Consider the following 13,307-nt stretch of genomic DNA (forward strand, 5'->3'; position numbering starts at 1 on the left):
GGGCTCACTTACGCGAGTTCATAATCGAGGAAGTCATAAAGTCTCTCAGCAAGTACCAGTGGATGAAGAAATTAGGTTTAGAAATGCAGAAAATAGAAGTCTCGCAGGTGCTAATATGTTAACAGTCAATGCGGTTTTCAGAAACGGATCTGTAAACCTCTCTCCCTTTTCCTACACAAATTTTAGCCACAGTATTTAAGCTGCAATCAAAAGGGGAGAATTTAGTTTCAGACATTCTTTAGTGATTTAGGAAGTGGGGAAAAAACAAACCCACTTTTTTCTTCCCTTAGCAACTCAACTGCATTCAACAAACACAGAGTGCGTGTGAAACGAGACAGGGATGGGGAGAAGAGCTGAGGACGCTGAAACGATCGACGTGAACCTTGAACTTGAGAGGCTTACGTTCTGGTGACAATATGGAATCGGACGCTCACATTCCCAAGCCTGAGACAACTGTGCCAGATAAAGCCGTGCAGGTAGAGCAGAATGGGCCCAGGCTAGCAGTGAGTGGGCGCCGGGGCCCCAAGGGAATGACGACCACAGCTCCCGGGTCTCTCCTGCCCAAGTGCCTGGCATGGCGGGGATTCACTGTGGTCATCTGCTGGCTCGATGGGGGTGTCTGGGTGGAGAGGCACCAAGCGGAGCGAGGACATTGCCCCCTGAAACAGTCCAGCTAAGCATCCACAGAAAGTGTACAGACAAGAGGGCTGCCCAGACAGCAGGGCTGGCTGCAGAGAGTGACAGACCCAAATGGGAGCACAGGTTGTGTAGTGACCTGCTGGCATCCAGGGTGCTCAGGAACCCCTGCCTAGCTCGCCACCCCAGAGTCCTTCTTTGGCTATTTTGGACTTCTTTCAATTCTTCCAAAACACCATGTGCTCTTTCTGACTCCATACCCTCCCACATTCTGTGCTCTTTGCCTGGAAATGCTTTTGCTTGCCCTCCTCCCCTCCTAACTATATTCGTCCTTTACCTCTTATCTGAGACCTCACTTCCTCCAGGAAGCCTTCCCTGAGCTGTCCCTGCTCCGAAGGCTTGCAGGCCTCCCCATGGCAATGGGCACTAGATGTGCTTGTCTCCTGCTGCCTGGCCTCACCACTAGCCTCATTAGCTGCAGTAGGGCAGGGCCCTCATCCTGGGCCCTAGACCAGGGCCTGTTCAGTGTTGCTCAGTGAATACTGCCTGATGAATAAATAGATGCTGGAATGAGTACACACCCTAGGTAATGGTGCAGGAGCCACGCCTCATTCACCTCCGGAGCCCACGGCCCACTAACATGCAGCCCCAAGGTTGTGAGACCTGGCAATCTTCCCTCGATCCGCCTGATGCCCAAGTGCTGCTGATGGTCTCTGCAAGTTCTCAGGGCCTTCTCCGCCTCAAGTGCCGGTCCACCCATGCTGTTGGCTTCATTCCACTCCAACCTGAGTGGCGAACTTATCCCTTCGTTCCCTCACCACCCTTCAACTGAGAATTTGAGAGCTTGGTAGCTGTGACTAAAGATCTGGGATCATACAGGGGTGTCGCAGCCCCAAGAAAACAGCACCTGCCACTCTCTCTTCTCTTAGTAGAGCATGGCAGCCAAGACGGTGCGTTCTGAAGATCTAGCTTCAAATCCTGGTACCACCACTGATGAGCACTGGTGGATTTAAACTCCCTCAGTCTCAGTTTCATCATCTGTAAAATGGGCTTAATAGAAACACCAACTTCACAGGGTCATAAGGAGGAGTAAATGGAATAACAGCCTGACTGTGTCACCTCACTCTCTTGCCCTCTCCTATCTCTCCTCCCTCTCTTAGGAGGTAGAGAAATGGCTCTCCTCACCTCAGGAAGCCAGCCATCACTTTGTGGCCTCAGATTCCCTTAGGGACCTTACTGTACCACAAGCCATTTATCAAAGTGTTTCTTCCAGAGATAACTCTCTCCCTAAGAATTCTCCAAATGAAATCTCGTTACACACAGTCTGTTTGTTGAACTGATATTATTATTGCTACATACTTCACATTGCACTTTTCATTATTTTATGTGGTCCTGTGACAATCCAGGAGTCAGGATTCATTCATTCACTAGTTCAACAAGTGGGTACTGAATGGACCTTCAGGGTACTGAGTGGATATTTAGGATAAAGCCCTCACGTGGCCAGGGATGCAGAGCTAAGACTTACTGGAGCCACAAGGAGCTCATAGGCTTGTGGGGAGACGGACCTGCAAACAGGAAATGCTGCCCGTCAGCAATCCCACTTCTGGTGGACACCCAAGAGAAGGGGAAGCAGAGACTCAGTAGAACACTCATACACCCATGTTCACAGCAGCATTATTCACAGTAGCCAAGAAGCGGAAACAAGCCACGTGTCGATGGATGGATGGATGGATGAATGGTTGGATAAACAAAATACGGTCCATCCATGCATTGGAATATTATTTGGTCTTAAAAGGAAGGAAATTCTGACACATTCTACAACATGGATGAACCTTGAGGGCATTACGCTGAGTAACATGTCAACCACAAAAAGACAAATACTGAGTGATTCCACTTACAGGAGCTGCCGAGTGTAGACAGGAGGAGACAGAAACAGAAAGGAGGATGGTGGTTGCGAGGGGCTGGGGAAATGACGAGCTATTGTTTAATGCAGAAAGAGTTCCAGTTTTGCACGATGAAAAGAGCTCTGGAGATGCATGGTGGTGACGGCTGCACGACAACGTGAGTGCACTTAACACTGCTGAACTGTGTGCTTAAAAACGGTAAAGACGCCAAAGTGGAAACGAAAGCTGCTGACCTAAGGAGAGGAGGCTGCGATCAAGAAAAGGGGCTGTCGAAGCCAGGAGGAGCAGTGAGTACCCGCAGAGAACTGAGAAATATCCCAGCGGAGGGGACATCGGAGCGGAGTCCCACGGGAGACCAGGAACTTGGGAGGTGCCAGGGAAGGGAGGAGAGAGCAAAGCTTTGAGCAAAGGCAGGACCTGAACAGGCAGGGCCTGGAGAAGTTCAGGGAAGCTGGTGGGAGCCGAAGTCAAGGCGGCATGTTGCCATTCGACAGAAGAAGAAACTGAGGCCTCAGAGTGAGCGAGCTGCAGGGCTCGCACCTGACCCCGGGCCCGCTGGCCCTGCCAGCCCTGCTCCCTGTCCTTCCTGAATGCTTCAATGGAGGCAGCTGTCCCCGTCCATCTCACAGGTGCCAAGTCATCGGTGTATTTCATAATGGCTCTATGTCCTTCCCCTTTCTCAGGCCACATCTTAGCGATGGGCGCCCCCTTCTCGGCACAGAGGTGGGGGGTGAGGAAAGTCATCAGGACGGGGCGCAGGGAGACGACGGGAGAGTCCTGCCAGTCTCCATCTCCCACCACGATGGCTGAGGCTCCTCACAGGAGACCTGACAAGCCCGTCAAAGACAGAGCGCCTTCAGCTCCATCATCTTTGATAAACTCAGTTCCATTTCCCCTCATAAGGAACTGGCACAGCAGAATGCCGATCGGGTGCTGTGGATGTCTGGGTTGTTTGGGACCTCAGAGATGACCTACACTGCCCCTGCCAGCCTAAGTCATGACAGGGGCTGTCACTCCCCACTGGCGCATGTGACACGTGGATGGGACAGGGCAGGCACCAGGGTCTCAGGAGCCCCCCCATTCAGCTCTCTCCCTACCATGACTGAGGAAGGACGTCCTTCTCCAGGGCCAGAGACTCCAGAGGTCTGGCCATGCTCCCATCCCCCACTGCCAGGAGCCCCAGGGCCGCACCCTGCTCAGGAAAAAAGGCCCATGAAGCCACTTCACCCAAAACACCAGGGCGCCTCCCTGGGGCAGCCACAGCCCACGGCTGATGGACATGGGGCATGGAAACACTGGCCCTTGCCTTGCACTGAGATCAGTTCTGGTCAAGTAAGCTCCAGAACAGAAGCCCCTAGTCTGCCCAGGTCTGCCCGGCTCCTGCCCGTCTCACCCCTCCAGGTTTCTCCTCTGAGCCCCGCTCAGGTTCTGAGCATATGCTCAGGCTCTCAGGCTGAGCAGGGGGTGGGATGCTGCGGAGGGGACCCAAAACCACTCGGGCTGTTTTCTCTACTTAAAGACAGGGGAGGAGAGGCTTGTCTGCATAATGGACTGTGAGCCCCTGGAAACTTATCCCCGTGACTTGGAACCTAGAACGGGGCATTTAGGTCCAGACTAGGGTTCAGAAAATGTCCCTGATTGCCTGTGATTGGCTTCCTGGCTCCCAAAGAGGGGGTGCTGCTCAGCCTAGTGGTTAAACCACCTGCTCTCCCCGCAGCCCAAGGTGACAGGGTTCCCTTTCCCAACTCAGCCCCCAGGGAACATCACCTGTGCGAACAGCCACGCTCCGAGCAGACGGCAGCCCCCACTCAGTCCTCAGAATTTCATTTTCTCAAGAGGAAGTGCTTAGTACTAAGAACTTATTGGCTGGGAAGGTCCGTATCTTTATGAATAGGACATTGTACAGCGTTTAGTTTCCACGGATAGTGAGTGAGTGACTGTTTTTCTTCCTTTCAACCCACAGATCTGAATACTCTAATTTTAACACACAATACACCTTATTAAATTACTTCTTGAGGTGAGGACTGTGAAAGGAAGAGAATCTAACCAGGAAAGAGGCGGTTTTTCTGAAGCAAGAGGGGAGCGCAGGGCCTGGCACACGCCCGGCGCAGATCTGCTGAACCAGTGAAGGGCAGGTCCCTCACTGTGCAATTTCACTGTGTGCAACCTCCGTCCCCCTGGGGTAAGTGTGGAGCCAGGATCCCAGCCCAAGGCTGTGTTCATGTGCTTGCTCACTGACTCCCACGTGGACACCGCCAGGGCCAGGCTGTGCTGGACACAGGTCAGATCAGAGCACAGCCGAGCAGGCTCTGCCTGTTTGGAGCTCATAGTCTGGTGGCAAAAGGCTGGGTGGGGCCAGCTGCCCTGTGCTGCCTCCGTGGGCTCCCCAGATGCCCGAGGCATCATTGACTCCAGTGGGCTTTAGGGAGGCAGTCAAAACATTCAGATCCCATCATAACCCTGCGGAGCTGCACACGAGTCAGTGCGCACAGACCGTAAGCGCCAAGCTCACATTTCCGGGTGAGGCCTGATCTAAACAGCTCACGCAGACTAAGTGATTCAAACTCCATTACAGCACTAAGGGGAAGGCGTTACGCCAACTCTGCAGAGAAGGAAATAGAGGCACAGAGAGGGCAGGACACCTGCCCAAGTCTACACAGTCACAACTAGTGCCCAGAGAGTCTGAGCCCAGAGTCCACGTTCTCACTCACTGCCAAAAGCCTCCGCGTTACCGGAAGTGGGAAAAAACCAGGATCCGAAATGTTGAGAGATTCTCTGGTGGGGCATGTGCAGGCACGCCCGTGTGAATGGCACACACGTGTACAGTCATTAAGGCACAGGCAGTATTCTGCCCCCACCCCCAGGGCTCACTCCCTCCAGGCTGGAGGAGGCACCCCACAGGCCTCCCCGACAGGACCCCTGGCTTTGGGCCCTCCCACACAGCACCCAAGGGATGCCACAACGGCTGAGTCAACGTATCTCATCAGCCTGGGGCTCTCAGGGAGGAAACCAGGGCAATGAGAGGGAAGCCCCGGCGGCCTCTAAGAAAGCATCTGCAATAGTCCTGCCTCTCTCGCTGCCTCTCCCCAGAAGGGGACTGAAGGAGAAACAGCTACAGATGCATCAGTGACAGTCTGGACCTCCCATGACATCTTCCCCCCAAGTGTCTGTAAGGCAGAGGCCCCAGGGCCCCTGAGCACAGAGGAGACACAAGGAGAAAAGAGTAGGGACAGGGGTGGCATGGCGTGCACCGGGGCAGCACCACCTCCAGGCATAGTTAACTCGCTCCACACTGCTGGAGAACGAGTCACAGCCAAAGGACGTTTCACTTATTTACCCGGAAATAGCACAGCATGTTCCAAAAATGTTCCATTCCAGGGCTCCCTACAGGCCTGCACGGGCCGCGCTTATTCTGAAGTCACTTGAGCTCTCCTCACCTCAGAAGCTCACCGAGGCCCAGGCGCTCCCCCACTGCAGAGGCGCACCAAGGCCTGGGTGCTCCGCCACCACAGAGGTGACCTGGGCGCACCACAAGCCTGGGCATCCAGGTGTCTACTAACAACGGGGGGCTGTGTTTACCCTCGCACCTCCTTTGTACAATGGGAGTCATTAATAGCCATCCCACAGATGGTTGTGGGGACAAAAAACAGGTGGGGAGGCTTTGCAAACTTAACCATGCCACAGGCTCTGTAGGAGCTATGGAGAAATAAACCACACTCTGTCCTCAAAGAATCTGCAATCTGGAGGAGGAGACAGTGAGCAGCTGGCTCCCTCCTCTGCACTCCGCAGCCCCAGCTTGACCCCCTCCTGTAGAACCTGGGAGGCCATGTTACCTGTCCGTGTCCTTGGCAGACTTTGAGCTCCCTGAGGATCAGGACGATGCGCTTCCTGATGTCTGTGACCTCCCCACCTGGCGCACACCTGGAGCCTGTGGTGGGGCACAGGAGGGAGGGAACCAACCCCTCCCAAGGCTTCCCAGGTATCTCTGCCCAGACTCTTCACAGGAGATCACAGGGATGGAATCAACACACCCTGCGCTCTCCTTTCTATGCGCTGTGCATCTTTCTTCCTCCCAGAACCTCCTTTCCCTCCTCTTCTACCTGGCCAACTCCTACTCTCTCCTTCAGACCCAGCACATGCCCCTCAGCGGAGAACGCCCCACCACACATATTGTCACAAAGCTCTTTATGGCTGTAATCCAACGACTCTGCCATTGATGCCTTAATGTCTGTCTCCCCTGTGGCACCACGAGCACCTTGTCCATCTTTCAAGTTCTAGTGTCTTACCCAACTCCTGGGACCCAATGGTAGTTGGATAAATGTTGGTGAGGTAATTTAATGATGAAAGAATGCACACACACACACACACTCATGGCTAGAATGAGGAAAACAGTAATTCCCTGATGGGATTACTCTGGCATCCCAGTGAAATAACTGGTGATGGCATCAGCACAGAGCTGGGCACGCAAGGCTATTACTGCTCAAGATGTGAGAAAACTGAGCCTCAGAAAGGTCAGCAACGTGTCTGTGGCGAGAGACAGACAGATACTAGGCCGGGCCCATTCCTTATCATCGCACGGCACTAGCAGAGAGTATGTCTGGATGTCCGGGCTGAAGAGAGCCCGCCTCCCTGCCCAGAGGCATGGGGTGGACACAAACCCATCCCCAGGCAATGCCGGCCCAGTTCCGTGGACTCCTCCATGGCCACTGCTCAGCATCCGCATGCCTGACCACAGCCACCATGGCGCTGGTCCACTTCCATCCTTGTTACTCATTTCACCACACAGCACATTGCCGTGACACCACCAGGGGAAAATGTGAGGAAGCGTCCTTTGTGGGAGCCCTTGGAGGTTTCAGGCAATGGATTCTCATTTAGGATGGTTTCCAGGAGGAGAGGGCACCTGTCAGTCAGTCCCATGCTAGGACTGCACAGGCAGCTTCTCCAGTCCCTGAACCAATAAGACCCACGGGGAATAGGGCAAGGGGTCTTCTCCCTCCTGAGGGGAGTGACTCAGGGACAGGTCAATGCTGGCCCCCGATGAGACCACAGGCCACTGTGTGCATGATCTGGTGATTGTGAGGAGTGGTGTCCTTCCTGGGAGCGGTTGCTTCTGCTGAGTCAGTTTCCCTGAGTCCCCACCCTGCTACCTGCCTTGGCTCAGTATCCCCCCACTGTGCCCCCAGCACCATCCAGAGGCCATGTCCTCGTGAGGAAAACACATCCCCTGCAGAGTCACGGAGGACTAGAGGCCAGGGACTTGGCCTGCAGTAGAGAGAAGCCGAGTTGTTACCTCCCTTCTTTCCCTTTGCAGCCACCAAATGATGGAGCTACTTTCTCTTTCATAGAGAAGACATCAAATGCCCCTTCCCTAGCTCATGACTGCATCCCTGCAAGGCACCTGTGATGCAGTACCATCAAAGAGACGGAGGGGAAGTGGTATTCGTGTGCTGTACTGGCAAAAGAAGCCAGCTTCACTTTTTGTGGTTGGGGTTTCAGATAGAATCTAACGGCTCACATGACTCACGGGCACACAGAAGTTCATTCCCAGAGTGGTGACCAATTCTCAGTGAAGGAAATCCTCTCGGGGGAATTCTAAGTCTCAGACTCAAAGACGTCCAGCTAGGTCCCAGAGAGAAGGAAAGGGGAAGGGAACTGACGTTGGGGACATTCCTGGAGGGACAGGCTCTGGGGCAAGTGCTTCACATGTTTCCTTCAAGCAGGCGGGACAGCCACAGTTGGCGCCAGGCCAATAAAGAACCAGAAGCTGAGAGGACTCAAAAGCATGGTCCCAGCCCACTGGGAGACTGAGCAGGCATTCCCTCCAAGATCCTTTCAACTCACGCATCCAAGCTCTTTCCCACAGCATGGCGGCTCTGGAAAGGAGAGATGACCTGCTCAAGAATATGCGTCTACCAGATTGGCAAGAATCCAAAGTTTGGAAACCTATGTAATGACCAAACTACGGGAATACAGGCACACACTCACACACCTTGCTGTTGGAAAAGGGGAAAATTCACTATGAAATATATGCAAAGTTTTCCAAGACGTGTATGGTTAAGGGAAAAAAGCAAGATGCAAAGCAGTACATACTCTAGTATTTTGAAAAATAAGACTGCGTATCTATTTACTTATGGTTTCAGAAGAAATTCTGAAATATGTGCAAGGAATGAATAAAAATGGGCATTTGGGGAGGAAGGGCAGATGGGAACATTTTTCTTTTTAAAGTTTTGAACCATGTGCATATTTACCTATTTAAAATAAAATAAAAACTATTTTAGAAAAAGTAAACAATAAAGTTCTAATAACATTACAAACAAATCGAAATGCTGTGAGCAGCTGCAGATGTGGGACCATGTGGACACAACTGAGCTCCCAAGTGGGGCTGATACAAGTCAAGCCGCCTTGTCTCCATCAGAAGGGAGAGGATCTCAGGATGCAGATCGTTGATAGATTTGGGTCTAACATGCACATTTTTGTGTTTCTTTCTGTCTGCTTTCTTTCCTGATCCTCTCCAGGGGTTCTTTTCACTTGTATGAAATTAAGACTTCAGAATATGACATATTGCTCCCTATTATTAAAAAGAAAATCACGCCAGGCTTTGGTGGCAGATCGCACCCCGGTGCTTACAGAACAGAAATAGTGCCTAACGAACAAGGCCTGATAAGGAGCTTTGAAATGATTAGTTAGAGGAGCAAGTTAGCGTGTGAGCAATTACAAAGTTGCCAAATGGCACTGGGGCTTTGGAAACCATTCCGATAGCATATTTCTGTATTAATTTGCTTTTCGGATGTGAGCCATAAAATTATACAGCTGAGCTAATAAAGCCAATTACCTGCATGCACATCCCCCTCCCCTTTCAGCCTCATATGTGACCAAAACAGTCTTGTGTCTGAGCCTGACACACGAATGCAAAGCTGGCTGACCAGTCAGTTATGCAGCTGCCTACCTCAGCCACTACCACAGCCAAGATTACAACATTACAGTGATGATGGCAGAGGTAGGAGTGGCTACTATTTCTTAAGTACATAGACCCTGGCACTCGGGGCAAGAGGTCGATAAGTAACGATGACGATGACAATAATCCCCGTCATTATTTCTATTAGGAAGAACATTTCCAAAGCACTTCCCATGAGGGAGGCCCCGTGGTAAGAGTTTAACATATAGCTTCTCAATTTAATACTCACTACTTTCAAATTAGGACTTCAGAACATGGTGGGTATAAAGTAGGGACTTTGATTTCCATTTCAAAGGGTTTTTTTGAACTTGGGCCCATGGAGAGAATCAGAAAGCTGACACAGCGCAGAAGTGGCAGGACCAAGCCAGCCTGACCCTGGAGCCCACACTCTGGACCTATTTCAGACACTTTACTGTAAACACCCCATCAATTCCCCACAGTAAACGTGGAAGCCAGGACTCAAGATCCCCACTTGACAAACGAGGATCCTTCCATGCACAGGGCCTGGGTCCACCCAGGGCTCCAGGGCTGCCGGCGGCTGAGTCAGCACCCACACCCAGCTTGGAGTTTGGCCAGCCTCCTTCCTCCAGCCCACAGTGAAGCCCTGCTGGAACTCTCCGTGGTGCTGAAGAGCCTGCCTCCCCCTTAAGCCCTTTCTAGTCATCTGGGATGCAGCACTGATGTTTCCAAGTAGTCAATGAGTGTTTGTTCCTGAGATCTTCTCCTACCCCTTAGGAGGGCAGGGATGGTGACCCTGCAGCAGGAAGACTGCAGAACCACTGTTGCTGCAGACCCAGGCTCTGCAAGTCTCCATGACCACTCCCATGTGTAATGATGGACCCCTGTGCACCTGAACCGTGGGAAAACTCAAGTTCCCAGCTCAGTTTAGCCCAACTCACATTCTGCCTCTGAAGCTTCCCACAGGCAGCTCCTAACCCCCTTGCAAGGAACCACAAATTCCTTTCACGGTGCCCTCCAGTCTTGCCACTTCCTGCCTCAAAGCCACTTGTGATTACCTAGAGTCACTACAGTCCACCCACAGCCTCCTGCTGGTCACGAATCACCCTCAGAGGTGTAAGCTGCAAGGCCTGGGGTCTAGGGCTGGCCCCTGCTCAGTTTAAACTTTCTTTGCCCTGTCCTCCTCAAACCAGCAAGGCCAATGAGTGGGCAGCCCCGCCTTCCCGACTGCTTAGCTGTGTATTTTTGCAAATTAATAAGGAGAGAATTTAGAGGACTGCCTGTGGTTCTAAGCCCCCGGAGAGTAAGGAATGGTGTCCCTGATCACCGGCACTGTGTCTGGCACATGGTGGATGCTCAATGAATGCCTGCTGCCCTTTACTGGGCACTGAGTCTGTGTTGTTCACCTACGGATCATCATGTGTAGTCCTCCCAACAACTTGAGGTGGAATAAACCTTCTTAAGGATGTTAAACAACTTTCCCAAAGCCACAGAGCCAGGAAAAGTGGGTTCCTTGTCCAGACTTTCCCCCGTATGCCACATGTTCCCAGTGAGGTCGGTCCTCAGCCCACAGTGTAGCAGACAGAATGGGTCAGGATCTCCCTTTTAGGGTGCCTCTAATGGAGCAGACCCTTAGGGATATGGGACCTTTGAAGGCACCTCACCAAAGGCAAGAGTCCCTTTGGCCCTAAATCGCTCACTTTTCCTCCTGTGAGGCCCAAGAGGTTACCAGGGTAGGACATGAGGATGATGGGGACACAGATATACCCAGCAATATTGGCTCAAATCCATAAAGGTCATGGGTTTGTCCCAACAGACGAGATGGCAGTGTTGAGTTTCAGGACTGCGTGGCATGTGTAAGTGGGGTCCCCTCCTGGAAAGGGGGGAAGGTGCTGCTACCTGAATGGACAGGACAGTCTCAATCTGGCCAGTGGTAAGGGCCAGCATGACACCTGGCAGGCCGTCCCCTGGTTCTGGGACTCCCTAACTCCCAACCACAGCACTGGCCACCCTGGGCTCCAGACGTTTGTTGCCATGACTGCTACCCCAACCAAGCCATGGTGAACACCCTGGGGGTGGAGACCAGGTGTCCTATCTCTGAGTCCCTAATTCAGATCTACAGAGCTGGGAGGTAGTAGAAGTCAACTGAATGAGGGAATCTTTCCAGGAATATTGCAGAAGGAATTGTATCGTTAGCTCTAAGTTATAATCTACCCAGGGCCCTGGTTTATCGATGAATCACTACTCACAAGCTTGGATCAGTGAGCACTCATCGAGCACCTACTCTGCACTTGGCCCTGCAGGAGCTCCCCTTCCTTGACGCAGGTTGCAGAGTGTGTGTACAGCCCACCACAATTACACAGCATGCCAAACACAGAACTGCACTTGAGCTTCACGCGCTCCACGTGCAAAAGGCAGGTGATGGAAGTGGAAAGCGAGGCCTACAGAAGTTGCTACAGTAAACAGGTGATAGACGGGACACACATCCGGCTTTCTCTGATGGTATCACATCTAATCCCTTCCTACGGCTTAAAATCTAGCTAGAAGAGAAAGGCTTACCCATTTAAAAACCAGAAAACAAAAAAAGATATACAGTGAAAGATAATGGGTAATTCTTACGCTTAAAGAGGTCTCCTTCTATCTTCCTTCTCCACACACAAGGCTCAGCAGACGGCCATTGCTCTGGTTTCCACTGTTAGTTTTAGAGCAGAAACGGGTGTCAGGCAACCCATAGCCCAGCAGGAACCCCACTCCTCCATTTCAACTCATGCACTTTAAAGGCCTTGCCAAGAGCTGAGGTGCAAGGGCACTGGAGAGACAGACCTGGACTGCTCCGTACATCTTTACAGACTCTTGTGCCCAATTTCCAAAAGCAGATGGCACAATCTCACCATACAGAATCAAATATGTCATGGATGCCCCATGCCAAACGAGGAGCGGGGTGGAAAGAAGGGCTGCATCTTGTTATTCTACCAGAACCATCTTCCTAAAATGAGTCTGACCACGTTGCACCCTTGCTCGAAATCCTTCAGTGCTCTTGGGGTAAAATCCCAGCTCCCTAGCACAGTACACAAGTTGCCCGTGATTTGTTTTCCCATCGACCTCTCCCCTCCAGACCTTGCACCTACAAGTGTGTACCAGCCACACAGGACCACTGGTTCTTGTTACAACAGACAGCGCTGTTTCCTGCCCTGGTGTCTTTACTCTTGCCCTCCCCTTGCCTGGAGCCCTCTTCAGCCTTGTCTTTCTGGTCACCACCCACTCATCTCTGGAGCTTAAACGTCACCCTATCTGGGACGTCCTCTCTGATCCACCCCCATTGCAGAAGCCAATCCTTTCTTCCTCTCTGGCTGTGACCACTACACCTGGCAGCACATCTATCCCACACTTGACACATGCATTTGCCTTCCCTATCCAGTGTGCGGGCCTTGATTCACACCAAGGCATTTATTAATACCTACTACGTATGCTATGGTAGGTACAGGGGATGAAAAGACCAACCAAGATGGGATCCTTCCTACTTTTAAGGAGCCCAGTCTAGTGTGCAAGGATTATACCTTATTATTATTAGTCATCCATCATTACTTAAACTTAATTAATCAATATGTGTGCAGAGCCTTTTGTCCACAAATGTTTTCACGCAAGCTGTCTCAGTTAATCCCCTACATGTTCGAACTGTGAATGTTCGCTTCCAAATCTTTTAAAAACACACCATGAAAGGAACATGCAGAAAGTTAATAAAACACCTCCCCTTTCATTCCCCACTAGGCTGTTAGCAGTGAAATATCTGGTAATTCTACAATCAGAGGACCGTTTAAAACAGTTGAGCAGCTTTTGGGATCCTGTCTGTGTTT

General features: G+C 51.7%; 1 protein-coding gene across 9 annotated transcripts in view; it reads right to left on the reverse strand.

Moving 5' to 3' along the window:
- Positions 1 to 13,307, reverse strand: part of TRAPPC9 (trafficking protein particle complex subunit 9) — a 626,356-nt gene that overhangs the window by 136,700 nt on the left and 476,349 nt on the right. The window lies entirely within an intron of this gene.

The sequence above is a fragment of the Equus przewalskii genome, chromosome 8, assembly GCF_037783145.1.
Source record: "Equus przewalskii isolate Varuska chromosome 8, EquPr2, whole genome shotgun sequence".
NCBI lineage: Eukaryota > Metazoa > Chordata > Mammalia > Perissodactyla > Equidae > Equus > Equus przewalskii.